Source organism: Hypomesus nipponensis, chromosome 19 (assembly GCF_054491055.1).
Source record: "Hypomesus nipponensis isolate SF chromosome 19, ASM5449105v1, whole genome shotgun sequence".
Lineage (NCBI taxonomy): Eukaryota > Metazoa > Chordata > Actinopteri > Osmeriformes > Osmeridae > Hypomesus > Hypomesus nipponensis.
In genome coordinates this window covers 7,054,843-7,072,774 of record NC_140379.1, presented here as the reverse complement: position 1 = coordinate 7,072,774, position 17,932 = coordinate 7,054,843, and the positions used below count along the sequence as shown (strand labels likewise).

The window sequence follows — 17,932 nt, the reverse complement described above, 5'->3', positions numbered from 1 at the left end:
AGTGACGCCTGTACACCAATAGACTGTGAACGTACTCCAGCATCGCTACAAAACAACACTCTATTTACACGTTTGAAGATGCCAGCCGAGAAATATTCAACTTTCAAGCATGTGTCAAAAACGTCAGTTCTTTCTTTGTATTAATTAATTCAATTTTACTGTTGGATAAACTACTGTAAACAAGCAGCTGCACACTTTCTCTGTTACAAATTTTAAACACAAACATCAATAAGAAATAAAAATAATCATAATGCAATCTCACAGTATATAGCACACAGTGGAACTACAAGGTTATGCCATAAAATGATCAAATAAATCATATCTTATACTTATTTGTTATACTTGAAAACTACTTAGAAAAGCGCTATACAAATCTAATGTAGTCTACATTAGGTTCTATTCTAAATTTATATAAATGAAATTATACATTATAAGGATAAGTAAGAAATATAATTATTACACTTATATGATACTATGTTAACCATAATAAATAATAATGATAGTCAACTTAAACATAAGTATTATGTTAGTAGTAACTATCATTTTTCTCAATGATAGACCCTCTCAGGCAGAGAGCCTATATCCCTGCAGGAAGACTGGAAGGGGAGCACTAACTGGTCAATCATTAGCCAATAGCTGCCACTGTCCAGACCTGGGATCTTAAACATACTTTTATTCACTAGGTCACTAAGATTTGCTTAATGTAATGCACCTGGGAAAAAACAAATACACAAAACACTTTGAATCCAATTTATTTTGGTCCAGTGATATTTTGGTGAAACTGAAAGTACTGAAGTGAGTATTTTACAGTATAGACTGAACTGAAAAACGACTCAAATAAACCTTGTAAAATGTTATCATGCTACATTACGTCAATTAACAGTACAGGAAATAATAAAAATAGTCCAACGTCAATTTCTATTGATTAAAATGTTGTGTGTAAAAAGTGTTTTCAATCTCCAGAATCTTGCCACTGTTGTTGCTACTGGAGTTCTCCATCTTAATATAACTCTATTTTGAACCCGATTCTATTCAGGTCTCTGGGCCTCCGATGTGGCGACGGAGCAGCTCCTGGTGTAAACAAGCCCACTCGGCTCTTCATACTGCTCCAAACTTGTTTAAAAATGTCTTGGCGTCACACTGAAACGTTTACACAGGCCAAACACACGCAGTATTAATCTTACGGGGCTTACAATTAAGACAATGAGGAATTTCCCCTCAACATGATGTGATGCAGCGACCTTGTGATCTGACTGACGGTAGCCTGGAGAGTGTGTGTGTATACAAACCTCCAGTGGTTACTCACATGCTGTAAACTGTATAACTAAAGCTTAGGCCTCATTCATAAGCTGTTTACCTTGTCAATAAATCATTGAGTCTCCACTGGGACAGTAGTGACAGGCAGCTAAAGGGTGGGATTGTCTGAGGCAGGAGCGAGACGAGAAAAATGAGTCCAATGCGCACATAACATAATTTTATGTCCAACAAAAATACAGAGCCATTGCTAAGGATGAGCTATTATAAACTTACAAACACTCATTTTGCTTATATACTGTGTATTTGGTGAAATAAACTACGTAAAAAATATAAACTATGCTACATTGTGTATATTTCTTCTCTACAATTTTGGTTCAGTCACTGAAATGTTCAGTCAGTGTCAAACAAGACCAAAGCGACAAAAAAAAAAGATGAAAAACATTTAATTTAGCGTAGTCCTCTATGAATCAATAAAGTACATTAAAACCAGTGCTTCCTTCCATTTTCCAAAAACAACTTTTCCAGTCTACCATGTCCTCAGCCTGTGAGGCTTCCCTTCCACTCTCCTTCACCCAGGCCCCAGCCCGTGTGTGCAGTGCCGTACCTGTCCATGGAGCACCAGGGCTGCCAGACAGACAGCCGTCTGCTTTTTACAGCCCCGTTAAAGGGTCGGGCTGAGACAGGGCTGCCTGCTGTGGACGGGGGAGAGAACATATGACTGTGGGACATTCCTCGAGACCCTGCCGTCTGCTGGACACCCTGGTGCCACATTCCCCAGAGTTACAAATGAGTGCTCCCAGACGCCCAACCCCTCAACGGAGCAGCATCATGGGCCTGTGGCACGCGTCACCCCTCCTGGATGATGGATGCATTTGGATGCCATGTACACGTGTAGGGATGAGCTACAGGCCTGCTATATGCGACAGAGCTGAATGGACCCCCGCGTCTTAATCTGCTTCATTTGTTGTGGTTGTTTAGGTTTCGTAAGCTTCTCTGATAGGCATGTAGGCTAAGTGTTTTGAGGAGTGTCATCCAGTGTTCCCCAAAAGTGTTAGAAACTAGGTATCTTAAATACGGGGAGAACAAATCTGATTTAGATTATTGCCACAAAACACAACAGTACCATGTCTCTCCCTGCATGTGTCCCTCATGGCACTCACACTCTGACACCGACTGAGACAGAAGCTAGTGAGGTCTAAGAGGGTCACGGCTCGGCATCTCTCTGCTCCGAGGGGTGCTGCGGGTCAATTTGTTTCTCTAAGGCTTCTCTACATCACCTTCCCCAACCCTCTCCGGATCAATTCTGTTTGACCCAAGTCCTGACCCACTCAGTCAAGTGTGCAGTATGGATAACACCCATTTTAGGAACTGAGAATGCAATACTCCGTACAACGTGGACTGGTGTACAGATTCAGACTCCAATCATGCCTTTTGTCTTTTATGTGTTTTACACGTTATTAAATGGGTTTTCACCTGGTAAGGTCACTCTTACAAACAGCAGCCCTAGGCTACAGCTTAGTAACAAGATACCCGTCCCCCTTTACGACTGGACAGCCCAGTAAAGCTGGAGTCAGTCTGCATGTGAACAGCGGAGGATAGGACTTCTCAGCTTTAGGAGTCCAGGCATTACAGACCTGAGGAACAGGGATGTCACTGTCGTAACCTCTAATCACCAAGCAACTAAAGCCTGCTTCATCTGTGGTGAACCTCACTCTTTCCTTTTAAGACAATAATAAAATGTTTCCACCGCTACAGAGCCGGGTGGAATGCAACAACAATATGAAAACTTGCTTTCCTCAGACAGGTACTGTATGTAATTCATGGCACTTGACCAAAGATTCCGGTTAAAAGAGATTAAAGGATCAAGATTCGCTGAATGGTGGTACCAAATATCTGTCTCTCAAAAGACAAAACATCTCTCACCTTTCATTTTAAGACTTACTTAACAAAATAGCTGTAGTGAATCATGTCCTCAAACATTAGAACACTTACTAAGTATGAAATGTGTGTACAACACATTGGTCACGCACTTCTATTGGCAGCACAAGGCCTTTTGTCAGCGTGGGATTATCATCTGCAAGCTCTCACAAAAGGGAATGCTGTGGCGCTACAGTAACAGCCAGCCATGTGGTGATTAGAGTGACACATTTGTTTGCATGAAATGAAAATAACCCATTGATGGCACTTTGAGCCATAGGCCTGCCCCCCCCCCCCCCACACACACACCCGCATCCTGTCTCTTTATCCTATATAGAAGTGTCAGACAGATAGCTCAGGGTGTATGACAGAGGGGAAACCATAGCTACAGAGCCAGGGGGTGAGACCGAGGGAGAGGGGCTGGGGGGGGGGAGTGCTATCTGTCACGTAGCATTCAATGCTTGAGTGTATGACAGTCTTGTCTCTCCTGGGCACTTACATACAGTACGGTGCATAATATTTGTGATGCATATATTTGTGTGCTGGTGTCTGTGTGTGTGATTCAGTAGATGTCCCTGACAGAGAAAATGATAGCATGAAGAGTTATGGTAATTAGACCTTTCTATGACGTTAGTTATAAATAAAATAATCTAATGAACATCAAGAACAAAGGTTTTCTTTAGCCCTTCTGTGGTCTCTGTCATTCATGGCATATCAATGTTGTCCTCTTAAGATAGGACAGAGGACCACACCACAGCCGAGCAGGGTTGATAAAGACCAGAGGCTCCCAGCCTTGTGGTGAACACATCCCAACTGAGGTTGTTTGATCCTGGGCTTGCAGCAGTGACTCACTCCCCTGCCCGGTCCGTGTGTTCGAACCACCGGGCACCGAGGAACCCACACACGCACACACATGCAATCTGTGAGAACTCAGTTACAGGAAACCTGGCTTTAATGTCCAAAGGGCAATCTGATGACTTCAGGCATGCTATATCCGTCCGAGACAGACATCTACACAGGAACAGACACACACACACACACACAAACACTCACACACCATCTTTCCCTAAAGCCCTGGGATCAACCCAGACAAACTCCTGGCACACACTGGATATGCGGCTGTGCTTAAGAGAGCTCACACTGCACCAGGCTTTTTTTGGCGGTTTGCACGCAGCTGTTCAGGCGGGCTCATCCAACGTCTCAGAGAACTTTACAGAAACTAAAGGGTCCCGCTCCTGGAGGTCCCACCTCTGATCTCCTGTACTCCTCATTGATATTTGGGTCGCAGAATTAAGTGTTGCGGGTCCGCCCTTTTCCACACGATTCTCTTTCTTGAACATGCCCCTGCGGCCCCCTGACTCTGGTGTGACAGTAATTTTACACAGCCGAGGCCCCTGGTCCCAGAGGTGGGCCATTAGGGTTCAGGTGAGGTTAATTACAGGGAATTGTTAAGCTTGCCGCTGTGTGGCTGGGCTGGCCGGGTGGGAGGGAGGGAGGGAAGGAGGGAAGGAGGGAGGGAAGGAGGGAGGGAATGAGGGATTTGATGCCTCCAGTGCTGATTTGTGTGTGACACGACTCCGTAGACTCGGCAGGTGTTCACAAGCAGATTTACACACAGCCCCTACAACCAACAATCACTCAGAGGATCAGGCTAGCATTAACCCCCCACCCCCCACCACCATCACAGGAAAATGCAGGGGACAACTCATTATCTCAAGCTTTAATATTTCAGTTTGTAACATGCATTTCTCAAAGTGTAAAACACTGACTGGATTTTTATTTTTAAATACATAAATTACGGGATATTTTTCAAAATCACTCAGGTACAATTTAGTAAATTCTAAAAAATTGACCAAAATGCAAAAGGACTGAAGTGACTGAAAGAGGCATAATGCTGTGTTTGGCTAAGGATGAGATTATATTGGATTAAGAGGACTTTTGCAATGCAAATGAATGCAGCAAAAATCAATAAACTCTGTTCAACTCAATATACAAACTAATTAAGAGGTAATACAATCAAACTAGAATAAAATAGATTGTGCAGCTTCCTCAGAAAGAAATCCAATCAAACCTTTTTATGTGAAAGATAAAATCTTAAGTGATCTTTCTTTGTATGCATAACGAACTAGGCTTTGTGTCCATTTAATAAAGAGAACTTGTCTTAAGAGGTTACATTCAATGTGCATATTCTAATCAATATGAATTACATAGGGTTTTATCTATGTTATCTGCACTCGACTGCTAAACTAATTAATGTTTTATTGAGTGTTTTAACTCAATTATTTTCCAAAGTCACAGAAAGGTACAATGCAATGTTCTATGAGTAGACTCAAGCAGGGGGCTAGTCTAAATACAATCCAAGGAGATTTTAGTTACTATACTTCTAAGCTTTTTGAAGGAACAAATAAGGCTTTGGACAATAGATATATAATAGAATTCCTACAAAATAAAATGTCTATTCATACTTTTTAATTAAATTAAATTACAAACATGACTAAGGTACCAAAAAAAACGAACACTTAAACTAGTAAATGGATTAAAATGTGTAAAAAAAACATGCACACACACACAAACACTGGGTGCGCATTGGTACATATACATGTATACAGCTTGTGTCTCATCTGGTATGATGTTTGTGTGTGTGTCTGTGTGTGTCTGTGTGTGTGTGTGTCAGTCCTGTATCATTGCTATCAAGTTGGAATGGCTTTCCCCCCCCTATTCTAGTTCAGTTCATTCCAGCTGATTGCTCATTTTCTAATGCTAATGGCTACGAGGCAGGGTTAGGGTTTCTCCCCTGTCAGCTGGCCACTGGTGCTGTGGGACGGACCTAATGGGCTCTGACAGGAGGGAACTGATCTCATTCAAAGGGGATTTGATATGTGGCATGAATGTGGTGGCCCTCAATAGACATATTAATGACCGTTATCATTCACAGACTTTCTGCCATTCATAAAGCCTATTCTGTTGGAGCACACTGGAGCTGCATAAAAGACATGACTTATGGATGAGCTGGCCATATATTGTTTTCACTGCCTTTTAGATAACGCGTCAAAGTGGCTTAGGCACTGTTGCTGTGACTGGGGGGTTGGTGGTGGTGGGGGGCGCTTGCTCTGTTGCTTTTGTGCACATAGTGCAGTAAATAATAATATGGTGGCTGTTGTTTACAGTTCAATTACAACCACACACTGGCAGAGCAAAAACCAACTGTCTGTCACCGGAAACCAATGGGGAGACGCACTGTCAATATTCGGTACCAAGTTGCTGCATTTTATGATCGAGGTACTTTTCCCCCTGCTCTTATCTCTCTTTGTGAAGAGGTTTGTTGGGGACATTTGTCAGATAAATTCATTTTTATTTCATATTAATTATTTCAAGAAATGTACCCATTTATGAGAAACAAACATACTCCAGAACATTATTCAAACTGTACATTTATCATTAACGCATATAAAAATTGTATATTCATATATTAGTGTCATACTATTGAATACCACATTTAAATAATTACAGTTTGAATAACTTGAGAGGAAAAAACAGAATTTTCTAGAATTTCCGATCAATAAAGAGTTGCAAGAACTAGATCCAACTACTGTAAAGGTACATTTTCTATCTAAATCATAATAAATTAAATACAAAAATTGGAAAAAGGGCTGTACAATTAAATATGTGGACGCCCTCCAGTAAACATGGTTTTAAAAAGAGAGCACAGTGTGCACAAAATGGAACAGCCACAATGAAAAGACTGGCCCAGGAAGTTCATCAGTGTGTGGTTTACGAAAAAATCCCAAACAAATCTAAACCGACTGCAAACGAGAGGAACACGCAGAGAGAGTTTCAGTCATATCTGGTCCTCAGTTGTTTCAGTACAGTGCAGAGACCAGACTGCAGTTCATAAAGTGTCTGTTACTAATACACATGGCTAGGTTCCTGCAACTTGAGCATGCCAGACAAGTACCTGGGTAAGATATCTGTCAAAAGGCCTACAATCTCCTTTAAAAGAAAAACACACACACAGTACCACCTTCAAACAAATCTTATTGGTGAATTAGTTTGCAAAAAGCTTTCCAAAACATTCTCAAATTGTTGTTTTTACATGAATTACCGTATTTTTCTTGGACGTCAATAAAATAAATATGAAATTACAATCTACTACTCTAGATACTGTATATCTCCATTCTTTACGACCAAGTAATTTTCCATTACTGCAACCTCATAGACAAAAAATTTATTACCAGCTACTATCAAGAAACTATCAAGCAGATTCCAATGCAGGAAAGCCACCTATATATTCAGGCAGCTTTATTAGCAGAGCACAGAGGTGCTGATGACGAGGGCATAGCAGCTAAGGCTTCTGGGGGGTGTTGTTTGGCAGCTGCACAGGAAGTGCATCTCTCCACACGTGGAGGTGTCAGCAATAGCACTTGTACATTTCCAATTTTGATGTCAGATTCCCTGCATGTGTCGATAATAAAAATTAGATCGGTTTCCAGCTGCCTGCCTTACTCCTCACTCTCATACCCAATCTGTTCAGTATCTGGGCTTCCTCATTAAAACCTGTACTTGTTTATGCCACCGAGGCCAGGAAAAGATTTCATGTAATTATTCATGCCAAGTGTCGCCTACTGACTATGAGGTGTTTTGGTAATAGTTTCAAACATTTAAATCAAGTTGTGCTTTGAAAAAAACAGTAAGGTTGAAAGACTTTTCACGATATTAGCAAACATTAGCTATAACTATGAAACTGAGTAAAAGTATAAAAAGGATAATTCACCCAACAACAATACTATAGTCCTACATAGTCTATGCTGATGGAATGTCAGAGGTGTATATCATTCTATTTTTTATTTATTTTTTAAACAATAACATACATTTTGGTTCATCCTTTGCAGGCGTGGCAGTTGGAAGTCCCCTCACAGCTTCCTCCAAAAGGCAGCGAGGCCTCAAAAAACCTCCCCACACAACTCTCGTTGGAAGCTTTCACAGTCCAGAGATCAAAAAAGTTGCCATGTTTCCAGGAGAACAAATGTCTTAGCAGCTGGGTTGGTGTGAACACAGACATAATGCTGACAGGAAGCCGAGCCAGTCAGTTCTAGGGCCAATTATGGCCAGAGCCACGGGGGCAGGTTTACAAACACCGCTTTTTTTGTGTTGCGCCAGTCTGGGATGTATGATTTGCTTCCATACCAGAGGTCCCCAAGCCGAAAGTCTTCCCTCTCTGTAGGTGGCAGTAAGGCTTAGGTGGTGGTGGTGAGAAGTGGTATTGCCCAAATACACAGGAAAAGTAGACACAACAAGAAGCAGACAGCCAGCCAAAAGACCTCATGTTGTTGTTCCCTGAACCAACCGTATTACTACATTCTTTGGCTTTTAACTGTCCTTCTTTTGGACATGTTTTCACATTCGGTTAAGTTTTACGGTGTTCGTATCACTGGGAGAATTCAGGTTATGGGTCTTTTAGCTGATGCCACGGAGGCAGGCCATTCACCAGTATAAGTTAGGAGGAATTCGAGTTGACCCATCCCCAAAAAAATACTTCAGCTTTCGGGGAACTAATTACAGGCCTTTCCCATCTGAATAGAGGTTGAAGGAGCAAGTTAATTAACCGGTCGAGGGAGGAAAAAACGCTTGCATCGTCTGCTGGATTTTCCACACAAAATCATTTTGGAGTAATGGATAACAAGACTTGTTCTGACCATTTATCTATGGGGGTAAAAAAAACTGTGGTGGCTTGAGAAAAGCAATTCCCTGGTGTTCAATCTTGTGCGGTATCAAAATAAGGAGTGTCCACATTGAGCGAGTACTCTTAGGGTGTATTGTCCCTGTGGTAGAGAGGGGTTAACAGAGAACAACAGTCCTTTAACTACCCCATGGCTACCAGCCCTCCTTCACTGCAGTATTTAAAAAGTTTCCTTTCACTACATCTGCCCTCTTTGTCCCGCCTTTTCTTCACCTGACTTGCTCAAGAGATTCGCTTTATCTTAAAGGTCATTTCATTCAACCGGGCACCAAACAGAAGTGAATATAACTGTCCCCATCGTTCCCTTGCAGAATTCATGCTTGAGTTCCCTCAAATAAAACCCTATACATGCCCAGCTAGCAGTAGAGAGGGAAAGTAGACCCAGGGCAGTTCTATAGAAAATCCCCCATGTATCATACAGTTCCACTTACAACTGAACATTTCCATTTAATGACACCAAACATATTAACCCTGGTCAGCACCCAATTACTCTGAATAAGTGAATTATCTGCTCCGGCATGCAATTTGAAAATGTTGTCATGCAACGCCAAGCGGAGGGAAGGGAGGTGGGGTGAGGGTGGGGGTGGCTAGAGCATTTTTCCTTAATCCAGCCCTCATTAAAGTCCCGGCCTGTGGGTTATTTCGAATCCATTAAGTCTGAATACAGGTGATTCCCGTTCACATTCACACAGGACCACCGAGATTCCCTGTCAGGAGCTGTTGTAAGGGTGTAGAATGACATGAACAAAACTGATTTGATGAGCTTTCCTCCCAGGCCGGCACTCAACCAAACAAACTGGCCGGGCAACCGACAGCGCTCCCATTCATATTTAATTACAGCCTTCCAACATCTCCCTCAGATAGCATTACATCTACTGGTTCAGTACGAGCCATGTCCCTATGAAATACACGGTGAAATGCTTTCCTAAGTCTAAACAGCTAAGAAAACAAAGTCATTACTCTTCATTAAGACACAAAGATGTCTTCCCATGGGATATTTCAATCCACCTGACACTAGAGTACTCACTAAGTTACTCGCAGAGAACGGTTTTCAGTTCATGCAGTCCATCTCACGTTTAATGGCATGTAAATAACACCAGGTGGTAAATATTAAGTATCTAACATCTGTGTCACATGACCCGCCTCTCTGCGGGTGTAAAGTCACCGCTGGCCTCCCAGGTGATGATAGGCAAGCGAACGGAGGTCTAAAAGGGGGGGGGGGGGGAGGACGTGAGGTGTGCCAGGCCATTTCAGGTAACTGAGCTCAACCTGCTCCTCCTGCTCTGAGTCATCTTAGAGATAATAGACTCTCATATCAGCTAGATGCTGTCGGACGACTAGAGTATCAGTAGGATGCGGAGAAGACACCCCATGCACTATTAATGAATGACTTAATATAGCTTACAGTACCATCATGGCCATGATTGCATACACCCCGCCCCTCACACACACACACACACACGCCGCCTCCTCCCCTCCCCCACACACACACACACTCTTACCCCACACGTTTCCCAGGCAACTGTTTTGCATATGCCATCCTCACCAAAACTAGCTATCCCATGACCAATGCGTCACTGAAGCACAAACACACACATTGTATTGGTGTCTGATGGCGCACAGACCCGGGCTGGCGCCTGTCACTCAGCAGGACCCAGGGAACATGCGCCGGGGCCATCGACGGGCGTCGGCATCGATGCCTGACAAACCTCACGGCACCCGGCTGTAATTGGAACGGCGGGCCTAATCCTCAGATCAAGACAGACTCATTGACAACCTAAGCGAGTGGCAGTCCCACCGGTGCCTTATTAGTAGAGGTAGTGCATCTCTGTGCAGTGCACGGTGATGTCATCACTCCAGGACAAACATCCACAGTCTCAAATAAGGCAGTCCACCTTTGCCACAGTAAAGATTTGCTATAGAGTACCTGTTTGACTAAAGCGTGGAATACAGTACAGTTGAGGGCACAGGAGCAGCGTCGGTGTGATTCTCACAAGTTGGTGATTCATTTCCTCTTTAGGTCATCTGTCTCACGTCTGATCTGAGTGGTGCCATGTCAGACCTCCTGCACTGGCAGAGAGAAGTGAAATATCAGCCACATGAACCGAACCTACCAGGGCAGGTGTACACTACACACAAACACACACACACACACACAGAGTTGACCATCTAAAGAATCAGTCAGGACTAACACACACAGGATCACTCTGTGAAGACAGCTAGAAGATAGCCTCTAAACCCTTCAGGTTCAATAGAAATAGCCACTGTGCTCTCTTGAAATTGCCCCATGTCCCTTCCCCTCTCCTCCCAGATGGGTAATCTGGTCTGTGGTGGACGAGAGCGTGTAGCTGAGGCCTATTCTGACACCTTCTTGGCAGACCCTCAGAGCTTGGCTCTGAATCCCATTTTAGTGAGCCAGAGCACCAAAAAAAACACACAGTGTGTTCATTTGTTGCCCCTTGGAGAGGCTGGGATCTACTGTCACCTAGCATATCTGCAGGCGCTACATGAAGTAAGAAACACACATTTACCTACACTCCAATAAATCTACGTTAGGCAATGTTATGGGCTGACACCTGTGGTAAAAAGTTTATTAAAAAAAAAGGAAAAGTTGCTATACGGGCACACAGTATTGAGACTTGAGAGAAATCTTCTTCCTGCAGTGCTTGCCTAAATGGGTCTAGATCCTGGGATATTGTAAAGCAGTAGGAAGCAGTCCTGTCCAGCAAGCCATGCCTGTGCAGTGTTACCAGACTGATTGGCTGACTTCAGGCTGTGTGGCCTCTTTACTGGAGGATGAAGGAGTTTTTTCATTTACAGAGAAACAGGAGGTATCGCCTTCCCCCTAGCAGCACGGTTCATTCAGCTCGACTCACAATGTGTTATTATTGGTTTTGAATTGAAATGTTAATTTTGGGAACTGGGCAACTGTGGCTCGAGAGTTCCACGCTCACTTCTCATTTTTCTGTGTGAGGAGAGAGTCTGGCTGTCTTGGATGGTAACAGTTAACCCTCAACAGTCCCAAAGAACTTCACCATTTGGACTTAGTTTAGGATTAATGTTCAACACTAAGGTACAAGGCAAGAGACAACTCTCTGAACCTGAGCTTAACACTCTGAAATCAAGTGCTGTCCTGTGTCTCTGTGTTTTTTTTTTTTTGAATGCATGGTGCCGTAACAAAACATTCTCAGTGGTAATTCTAAAAAATAAATGTCTTACTGACAACACGTTTTTTTCACATTTTCAACTTCTGTGTGTCTAAATCCCCCGGCTGGAAGGTTAATAACAGGCTCCTGGGTCCTGAGTAGTTCCGGTGGAGGTAGAGAATATTCCAGCCCTGCTTAATGTGCAGTCAGCAGGTCGGCCCTGTGCTGCAGAGAGCCTGGGCCAAACGGGAGCATCAGCAGACAAGAGGATGGTGGTGGTGGTGGTTGCGGGGGATCTATATGACGGGAATTAAACAGCATAATCAAATTGTTTGCACAACCATTTAGCATCTCATTCTCTTGGTTGCCCGGGGGCCAGACTGACCACTGGAGACAAGCTATCCGCAGTTGTAACAAAATACAGCAATAACTAACAGCGATTAAAGGAATATTGATGGCCTGTGACACACGGCATTCTGAAAAAATGCTATTTGGTCAAGTAGCTGCAATGATTAAGTATATGAGGTTCAGTCAATTTAATCTGCTGTTTTCATATGGATCGATTATTAAGTAAATAGGCCAGGGTCTCAAGGAGTGCTTCTACGGATTGTCTGATCATTCAGTACTGCATGTAGTTTAGTCACGTCATTGACTGTAGCATGACTGAACGTGAATACATTTAAACATGTATAAAAATCTCTCTTTGTAAGAAAGGAGGTATGTCATTTTAACACAAAACGATACTACAGTATAGGTCACATTCTCAAAGCAATTGGCTCATTAGCAGAGGGGAAAGTAATGAGTTTTAAGCCTGTTAAAATCCACTGCCTCTAATTTGACGCAGTGGTAAAATGAACTGGGTCATTTAGAAGCTTGTCTCTAGGTTGATTAATCAATCATTAACCTGCAGGATCTGGGATATTTCCCATTCATCACAGGTGTACCAAACTAACCACGGGGTAGGTGCTATGTGCACATCCCAACTGTAAAGCACAAGCACACGGGTATGCAGCTCCCCACACACACAGGGATTACTAAATCCCACCCGAAAAAAACAAGTGCCGTGTTCAGAAAGACTTGACATTATGTGTTATCATTTTCCGAGTGTTTTTTCATACAAATTTTCTAAAGGGAACTACACCATTTTACTCACTACTTAGCCAACAAGGAACCAAGCCCAGCCAGGACACCGACCACACAGCTACTGGTGTGCCAGAGATACTGGCATGGTTCCAGAATCCAACCCCAGGTCCACTAGATTCCCAGTGCATGAGACCAAAACCTAGAACACAGAAACCACTGTAGAAAAGATCAGGGCTTTTATCAAAACCCTAAACATTTTCCCACAATCAGTCTCCTAGGCAGAACAAGCCATTACACAGTCATAACATGGCAATGAATATTCATGATCCCGTTCATTAACTTCATCCTAAAGCTAAGGGTTGACTGAGCCTCTGTTCCTGTGAGTTAATACTAAAACTACTACTTCCCCTTTCCTCTGCTAGTCAAACTATGGTCTCAGAGGCCATTCAATCAGACGACCAGGGGAGGTCTTTATGACAGACACAGAGTAAATCTCCTTTCAGCTGTTCCCCCAATGCATTAAGTACATACAGGAGGAGGGCTAAAACAAGCAAGGTTTGTTTTCACCCAACTTTAACAGCTCCTGGGGCGGACAGGCGCATCAACTGTCACTGTGTGATGTGGCCAGTGGGGTGAGGGGGGGCTTCACCACAGCACAGGTGCCCTTTTCACTCCCAGGCCAAAAATGACAAATTCAATAAACTCAAAGCAAGCTGGAGCGCCTATGGAATCAAACACACCTGACAAAGAGGTCGGAGTCTTCTCAGACAGTCAGACTCCAAAGCCAAGTTGACATTCATTCACACTCCATGGAGGATCACATGCTGTCGATATATTTTATTGTAACGTTGATACTGCGCTGTACACATGTAGCATTAGGCCTATAGTTTCCCTGCTAGCCATGCTTCGACAGTGTGAGAAAGAAGAAATGTGTGTCAAGGGTTGTGAGGACTTAAGGTTAGATTGGGATGAGGAAATTGAACCTGGGAGATGACATTAACAGAGAGTGTCCTCGAGACTGTGTGTGTCTAAGCCCTCTAGCAGACAGTGCTGGCTTGGGTTACCAACCGTAATTCGGATGGTGAAAGGAACACAATCAGCTACTTAATCTCAAAGTTGGTCTCTTAAAAGAGAGAAAGATGATCCACCTCCATTGGACTGTATAAAACATAGGCAGTCAGTGCATGTGATTCATTTTAGAAATGAAACGCGCATCATCTAAACACACACACACACTAAAAACAACACCACAGGAACTGTTCAACAAAGATCACTTCTCCTCCACAATGACAAAATAGTAGGCAGTTTTCTTTTAAAAGACCAGTCTCATACCTGGTTTGAAAGAATACACCCCAGACACTAACTTTTAAATAATTTGCATCACAATGACAAGTAAATGTCCCACTTGCAATAAAGGCCCAGCCTAAACGGCCTCGCAATTTCAGCAGCGATGATAAACTGAGGAACACACAGACAGCAGAGGCACTGTGAGTAAGACAAGCCCTTACTGTACGTTCATTAGCATCCCTGAAGGATGGGGGGAACCAGAGCATTGTGGTGCTCCTGCAAGCATGAGTGCCTTATTAAAGAATAGCCAAAGTGCCCCCAGGCTGGCTGGTCGTCCCGGCGAAGCACACACATTAGGGCTCCCACCTGTTAGTCTGCGGAGTCCTTTGGCACAATGGGTCATGAAATGTAATACGGGACTTTGCCTCTCTTTCTCACCACACAAAAGGCAAGGAGCGGATGAACTGCAAGATAAACGACCTCCACTTTTGGATAGTCTCCAGATCACTGTGCCATAAAACAAACCATGCAAATACTATCTTGGAGCCTCCATAAGACCAAAGGGAAAAGTGAAATGGAGAACAGACATGAGGGGAGTAGAAAGTGCTAGGTTGGGTGGATGGATATTTCCTTGAAGGCTTTGATTGGTGTTCTTCGATAACTGTAAGAACGTGGAGGCAGAGAAACCCTGCTCAGTGTTTGTACTCACAATCTGGGCCGCTTGTCTCCCATCCAGCTGTGTACACGCTGTAGACTGTCTCTTCATTTTCCACAGGAAACCAAGCCATGAGAACCGCAGGAAGAGAAGGGTAGGGATGGCAGAAACTGTGTGTACTGGGGGGGGGGGGGGGGGGGGGGCGTAAGAGAGAGAGAGATTGAGTGAAAGAGAGAAGCTTAAACAAAGAAGCACTATATGTAGCTGACATGAAAAACATGAAACGGGCCGATATCACACCACGGTCAACGCCCCTGAGGTGACACCAGGCGACCCTTCAATGGCCCTTAGAATGGCCCTCCATACGGTAGCCCTGTTACCTGGGAGTGATTGACATGTGCTATGTTGTGGTGCAGGTGTTGCCATGTATGTCCCAGGACAGTGGAGCATGGCTCACCATTGTTCTCAGCAGGGCTTTGATCTCCCACCAGCAGGCCGGACTCTCAGTAGGGAGTCCAGGCCCCAGGCGAGGGTTTGTATCGACTCAGGAGAACTGACAGACCAGCAATGGACTCAGAAAGGGAGGTCTGTAGAGCCTCATCCAAACATCACTGGGAACCTAGAGACTCTACATAGAGAAGATAAAAATAAAAATTAAAAATTTAAAAAAAGGCCATGAAAGATTTTGATGCTTCAGATACCTGCAGTTTGTATATTGAGAAAAAATGATAAGGTACAATCAATGATGCACATGATATATAGGCATGTCTAACATTAAAGTCAAAATCCTTAGCTGAGAACTACCATCCTCACTACAGTGTCTTACACCATTAAACCATTTAGGCCCATCAAACATGAGCACTAAAACATTGTGGAAATGCAGTCAAACTGAAATCAATACTATGGTGGGACATGTAAATCTACATCTACATCACTCTCAGAATGAATAAGGACTAATAACAAAATAATCACAAGTAAACATGAATAAGTAATGGTTTGTATTTGTGTGTGTGAGTACATGCATGTGTGTGTAATAGAAAGAGAAAGAGGGGGGGGGGGGGTGTATTTATATTTGAACTGCAAGACAGGTAAAATTTAAAACAAAATATTTAGTTTTATCTGGTGAACTATTGTTTGAGAAAACAACCACAACGCTTACTCAACAGATGCACAAACAGTGCTTTGTGACGTATGATGTTTGAAGCACAGTAGATCAACTACAGCTACAGTGCTCTAAGATGTTATGCCAATGCACCTTGTTTGTGTGTTAGGATCGTCACAAACCATAGCTCACCCCATAAAACCATTTTTCTTTTAATTCAAAAATTGTCCTTGGTAGGTTTGTTCTGAATCTAGTATCCAGCATGTGATTGGTTGTGATACAGCATAAATGTTAGCAAAATACAATTTCATGGGATTTTGAATGGACATGCAGACCAAACAATAACTATAATAACCATAGTTATATAACCATGACGTGTCCATAATGGATGGATAAAATCACACTCTGAGACATGAAGCATGACAGCAAGCTGGGCAGATGGGGGCATCTCCTCTCAGAATGGAACGATTGTGTTTCACTCTTCTGTTCCTGTGGTGCACAGTGTTGGGGAGCCAAGCTACACTACTGGGAGGCACACTGGAAGAGATCAATTCTACACATTCCTGCCACCTGAGATTCAAGTGTTTCTGTGATACTGCACAGCTCAATCAATACCTAGCCAAAATGTGGGCTGCCCGGGGAGGTGGGGGAGACCCTTACACATCATTGGGATCACTCTTTGAGGGTTTGTTACACAACGAAAAGCATGTGTTCCTTAGTGATGTCTTATTGTACCGTCTCGCTCTCTCTCTCCCCCCTATGTTTTATTACATAAGAGGAGCTGCTCCACATCCTTGTCTTTTTATGGTTTTCCATATACTCCACCAGTCAGCAATGGAGTCCATGTTTGTTAAATGTATACCATTTTGTCATTTTTAACAATCAGAAGGTGCCAAGTATAAAAGAAAATATGTTTATATTGTATGGGTTTCTGCCATTGAATTTAGAGATTGCAGAAGTTTTTTCTACTTTTAGAACAGGTTTTAGAGGTAAACCAAAAAATTTAAAATTATAAATGTAATTGGTAATAGGCTATAGGCTAAAGTCTGGTGAGTGTTTCTTAAAATGAATTGACCAGTTGGCTTGGGCTATCGCCTATCGTCATACAAAAAATAACTGAGCGCGTTATGATTTTTCATTGCAGCTATTGACACTTGAATACTGTGACAAGATGTGCGTGCATGGAGTGGACAACCGCAATATTATTTAAAATGTCAAAATAAAACATACAAAGCACGACGAAGTAGACCTAAGACAAATTGATAATTAAATCACGTTGTTATAAGATCAGAGCATTTTTGTCTTTCTTTAAGTCAATAAACAGTGGATGGAGTCAGGTATTCAACTCTGTAATAAAAGAATCCGGAAGCTGATGCGCTGTGCAAACAAAGCTCGAGGGGCCAGATGTGACAGTCAAAGGAAAAACCGGCACTGGGCGGGGTTGTCTTCATGTTGGTCCCAAAGCCCTTTGCAAGGATCATTTAGTATCGAGATCTTGTAAATATTGTGGAATTTAGCCAGCTATAAAATACAAGGAGGAGGGGAAGAGAGCGAGCGTGGAAAAGGATGCGGGGCTCAAATGAACAGATCCTGTATTGCAGGATGTGCAATGGTGTGGTAAATTAAATGCAGCTGTTGAAATAAAAAGGGAAAATATAACTGAATTTAATGAAACAAAATTCCTCTAAATCGATCAACCATTTTTTCAGCTGTCTTCACACTGGTTGGTTGTCTCACAGTTTTTGCTA

The 17,932-nt window shown here is 43.0% G+C and overlaps 1 long non-coding RNA gene across 1 annotated transcript in view; it reads right to left on the bottom strand.

The window, feature by feature from the left end:
• LOC146246729 (uncharacterized) overlaps positions 1-17,932 on the bottom strand; it is a 48,873-nt gene that overhangs the window by 30,326 nt on the left and 615 nt on the right. Inside the window, exons 2-3 of the long non-coding RNA XR_014732291.1 lie at positions 15,540-15,710; positions 15,137-15,261 (exon numbers count right to left, since the gene is read on the bottom strand). This is a non-coding gene — a long non-coding RNA (uncharacterized LOC146246729). The remainder of the gene's footprint in view (positions 1-15,136; positions 15,262-15,539; positions 15,711-17,932) is intronic.